This window comes from Octopus bimaculoides, chromosome 28 (genome assembly GCF_001194135.2).
Source record: "Octopus bimaculoides isolate UCB-OBI-ISO-001 chromosome 28, ASM119413v2, whole genome shotgun sequence".
Taxonomy (NCBI): Eukaryota; Metazoa; Mollusca; class Cephalopoda; order Octopoda; family Octopodidae; genus Octopus; species Octopus bimaculoides.
The window spans coordinates 9143694-9149268 of NC_069008.1; positions in this window are offsets into that span (position 1 = coordinate 9143694).

Below are 5575 nucleotides of genomic sequence, written 5' to 3' on the forward strand. Positions count from 1 at the left end.
ATATATATATATATATATATAAGATCAATGAAAATAAATACTCATTGTTTTAATCTATTGTTGTTGTTGTTGTTTAGCAAAGAATCCATTGGTTTTCATTTTGTCAAACTTTGACCCTTTTCCATTCAGATTCCTGTGTCAAATATGAGGCTTTTTTGTTCTCCTTGTTTCGAATTATCATGCATTATCACATAGCTTTGCAATTTTGATGATGTGACTTTTTATTTACAAAATGACATTTTAGGGTTAGCATGAGAGTCTGGATCTGGTTGGTTTGAACATAAAATACATAGAATATTTGGGCCAGATCCTGTTAGTTTAACATTAAAATTCTGTTGAATGTTCTGCTTATTTATTCACATTGTTTTGAATTAATCATGCTTTGTCTCATAGCTTTGCAATTTTGATGATGTGATTACTTAATTTTAGGACATTGTAGGGTATATGTGTGAGGCTGCATCTGAGGGGTTTCAACATGAAACACATAGAATATTTAGGCCAGATATTGCTAGTTTGAATGGTTAATGTCCACAGTTGCTATTACTGTATTTTCTAACATACAATTTGTCGTATGTGTGTAGTATAAACATTCTAACATTACTATCTTCAGTATTTCATGTGTTTTTCGTCCTCTAAAGACATAATGGTGTATATTTTGAACTGCCTATTCTGGTTTGAAAATTTTGGCATGTATACCAGAAAAGATGATATTCTACTTGAGAAACTAATCAAGTAATACATACAAAATCGTTATAGGCAAAATACCTACTAGTATAGACATTCAAACATCATCACTATCTTTGCAAATCCTGCTGTATTTCACAGAATTTTTGCTCCTTCAAAGTTGTCTTGGTGTATAATTTGACTGACCTTATTTTTTCTTTTTTTTTCTTTTGGCTGTATATTTTGCTCTGAAAAATATGGTATTCTATGCAGAAAGCTAATCAAGAAAGACATACAAAACAGGTGAAATACGATACATTTTTGGCAAACAAGTTGATGTTGTATATAGTCTAAACATTTAAACATCATTATCTTTCCAAATCCTGCTGCATTTCACATGGAAGTTTTGCTCCTCCAAACTCATCCTGGTGTATAAGTCGACTTACCATTTTTTGGCTGTAAATTTTGGTCTGAAAAATTCAATTTGTATCCTCATTACTATGATACTGGTTTCTGACCAAGTGTTTTTTTCATGTTGGGGAACAAATGATAGTCAGATGGGGCCAAATCAGGAGAATAGGGAGGGTGATCAACCAGTTCAATGCCACACTGTACAACAGCCATTGAAATCAAGGACTCGTGTGGTCCTGATAAAACAAGACCCTTTTGTCAGTTTTCCTGGGTGGTTGGCCTTGGTAGCCTTTTATAACTGCCTCAGCAAGTTGGCATGTGTCTCTCCATTGATGGTGTGGCCAATAAGCATGGTGCCTTTTGCATCCCAAAAAATTGAGGCCATTCCCTTCCCTGCAGATGAAATTACCTTGGCCTTCTTTGGAGCAGGTGAGGAGGGATGTTTCCACTGAATGGATTGCCTTATTTCTGCCTCAAATTGATGAAGCCAACACTCGCCCTGGATTAGGAAATGTTCAAGAAAACCAGTTAGATCTGCTCCAAACAACGTTAGATTTTCCTGTGATGTGATCAGCTTGGTGCTCTTTTGATCAGGTGTCAGAAAGTGTAGCATCCCCTGAGCAGAATCCTTTGTCATTCCAAGTTCATTGTGCAGAATATTCTCAACTATTTTACAAGATATGCTAATAGCATTGACTACTTGATTTATAATCAATCCCCTATTATCGATCATCATGTGGTGAACACGATCAATATTTTCCTGGGTGGTGGCAGTTGCAGGACATCTATAACTTGGGTCATCTTCAGGACTTACCCCTTCTAAATTCAGCAGCCCACTTTTGCACCGTTGTTGGAGTGTCATCCCCTGTTATTGTAGCAACCATGTCAACATGAGTGTCCTTGGTGTCTAAATCCTTTTTCTGCAGGTACTTGATAATACAACAATGTCAAATTTTGTCCATTTTCAAGAGAAGTCGTTCCTTGTTACTTTGAGATGTCAGTTTACCTGGAAAGAAACAATGCAGTTATTAATAACAAGGGTTAAAATGAATATATGAAAGATTTCACAGCTCTAGCATCACTCCTTTGTAGTCAGCCTATGAACTTTTCAATCTACCCTTGTATGATCAGCAGTTCTATAGATGTTAGCAGTGATTCACCATCAGAACAAGGTGATTCTGAATGCTGATTATCATCATTTAACATCTATTTTCCATGTTGGCATGGGTTGGATGGTTTGACTGGAATTGTACCAGACTCCAGTCTAATTTGGTTTCGTTTCTATGGCTGGATGCCCTTTCTAATACCAACCACTCCAAGAATATAGTGGGTATCTTTTGCATGTCACTGGCATAGGTGCTTTTAACATGTCACTGGTACAAGTGCCTTTCATGTGTCACAGGTATGGGTACCTTTGACATGTCCCTGACACTGGCCATGATTATGATTTCACTTGATGTGTCTTCTCAACCACAGCAAATCATGAAAGGTCTGAGTCACTTGTCACCATCTCCATGAGACTCAACATCCAAAGATCATACTTCACCACCTTGTTCCATATCTTCCTGGGTTTACCTCTTCCACAGGTCCTCTCCACTGTGAGAGATTGGCACATCTCAATACAGCTGTCTTTGTCCATATGTATCATATGATTAAGCCAGTGCAATCTTATCTTTTGTACATCATATCCGATGCCTCTTATACCCAATTTTTCTCTGAAGCCAATCAATATCATTCCATCTTCCAATATCTATTTTGTCCTCATTGATTCAGTCCAGGTATGGATTTTGCTATGAAGTTGCTAATGGGGACGTTGATGATTTTGATTTTGTCTGAGATTGGGTGAGTGTGTCTGTTGATTGCAAGATATAGTTCTTCCATTATTCTTTTTCTTCAACTCAAATTGTTTGAATGTATCATGGCATATTTTACACCATACAGATCAATCTAGGCAATGACTTTCCCAAGATCTGGATTCATTCCCACTTTCCTAAGATCTGGGTTCACCCTCACTGCATGGCACCTTGGCTAAGTGTCTTCTACTATAGCTTCGGACTGACCAAAGCCTTGTCAGTGGATTTGGTAGAGAGAAGCTGAAAGAAGCCTGTCGTGTGTGTGTATATATATATATATATATATACATACATACATACAGGGTGCGTAAGATATTTGAGGACAGATTTATGTTTATAAAAAAACATAATAGCAGATAACTTTATTTATGAGGATAAAAATAACCACCTTCAGCTTCAACAACTGCTTCCATATGAGATCTAAATCATCTACATGCTTGAATCAAGTGGTCCTGGTTCATCTTGGACATTATTCTGACTCAGTCCTCAGTCAAATCGTCCAACCCATGCTAGCATGGAAAGCGGATGTTAAACGATGATGATGATGATGATGATGATGGCAGCTTTCAAAGAATCTTTGGTGTTATGAGCGTGTTCATTGACCTCTCTCTCAACAACACATCACGAGTAATAATCCACTGGATTGAGATCTGGAGAATTAGGAGGCCAAATGTTAGGGGTTATATGATCATGAAAATTTTCAGCCATCCATTCCTGTGTTGCTAGAGCCATGTGTGCAGAGTCTTACTGAAACACATATGGCCTGCCATTGCATACACTGTATCCAGGGCCTAACAATTATTTCCAGAACCTCAATGTAGGTGCCAGAGTTAACTCTAAGGCCTTGTGGAAAGAAGTAGAAGGCATCACATATCCTTCATTGTTGACAATCCCTAAAACCATGACTGTTGCAGCAAATTTTGTATGCTTAACACTTCAAACTTCAGAAGGGTCTACACATAACCACCTGCCATTTCTTCTGTTAACTTTTTGATCTTGGTTGAAGTTTTTCTCATTTGAAAAATCCAGCAGATTTGATTTGGTTTTTATCAGTTTGTTTAAGAGTTTTCAGATCTGATGTAGTGATTTTCTTTTACTTTTTCAGATAAATTGACCTTTCCTCATCATATAAGACTTATATCTGATGTTTTTGTGGACAATATTTTTTACTGTTCCTTCTGACACATGAAGATCTTTTGCAATTGACCTCATGGACTTTCTGGGATTGTAATCAATGGTTTGTTGAACTTGTTGGATAAATTCAGGTGTTCTGATGATTTCGGAGCATTTAGAATGCTTTTTATGTTTTGATACTGGTGATATGTTTCCATCTTCAGTCTCTAGCTCCTTACAAACTTTGTAGATGAAAGATCTGACAACTTTTAAAAATTGGGGTATTTTTAAATCACTATGTTCAGCCTTATAACTATAATAACAGCATGCCTCTTCATTTCTTGAGTAAGATGAGGGTCTGCCATTATTATTTTCTGAAACACAGATTATACAGAGTTGCAAAAAATGCAGCAATGACCCAAAAAAGTATGTCCTCAAATACCTTACGCACCCTTTAAGTGTGTGTGTGTGTAAAGAGACTAATAGAATAAGTATCTAACTTAAAAAGAAAATAAGTTCTGGAGTCAATTAGTTCAACTAAACATTCTTCAAGGTGGTGCCCCAGCATGGCCATAGTGTAATGAATGAAACAAGAAAAAGAAAATTAAGAATTTGACAAGTATTTATCTTTTGAATACTGGGAAGATGAAAGGGAAACTTGACCATTGGTTAGGTTTGAACCTGGACTATGGATAGCCATGTCTAAATACTGCAAGACATTTTGTCTGACACTCAGTTGCAGTGATTCCTAATCTTTCTGACATCATGATGCAATTATAGATGCACTGGAGATGAGGTGTGAGATATTACTGGTGCAGTGGAGATGAAGAGAAATAAGACTGAGTAAATCTAGGTGAAGGTGTGGCAAGGAGCTTGCTTCCCAGCCACATGGTTCCTGGTTCAGTCCCACTGCATGGCACATTAGGCAAGTGTCTTCTACTATAGCCTTGGGCCAACCAAAGCATTGTGAGTGAATATGGTAGGCAGAAACTGAAAGAAGCCTGTCGTATATATATATATTTGAAATCTGAAATCGAAATCAAACCGAATCCGATGACTGGCACCCATGCCAACCTCTTCTTCATTGGACACTAAACTCTGCTTGCGAAGACCTGTTGGGGCAAGTGAAATCGTAATTGAACCATACTCGATGACTGGCACCGCACCAGGGGAACACTAACAGCACTGTTGAGCGTGTTCATTGCCAGAGCAGCTGTCTGGCTTCCATGTTAGTGGCTCGTAAATAGCACCATTATAGCGTAATCATTACCAGCGGTGCCTTCTAGCACTTGTGATAGTGGCACATTAGAAAATCATTTGAGTGAGGTCATTGCCAGTGCCGCTGGACTGGCTCCCATGCAGGTGGCATGTAAAAAACACCTTTTTGAGCGTGGCCGTCGCCAGTACCATGTGACTGGCCCTCGTGCCGGTGGCATGTAAAAGCACCCACTACACTCTCAGAGTGGTTGGCGTCAGGAAGGGCATCCAGCTGTAGAAACTCTGGCAGATCAAATTGGAGCCTGGTGTAGCCTTCC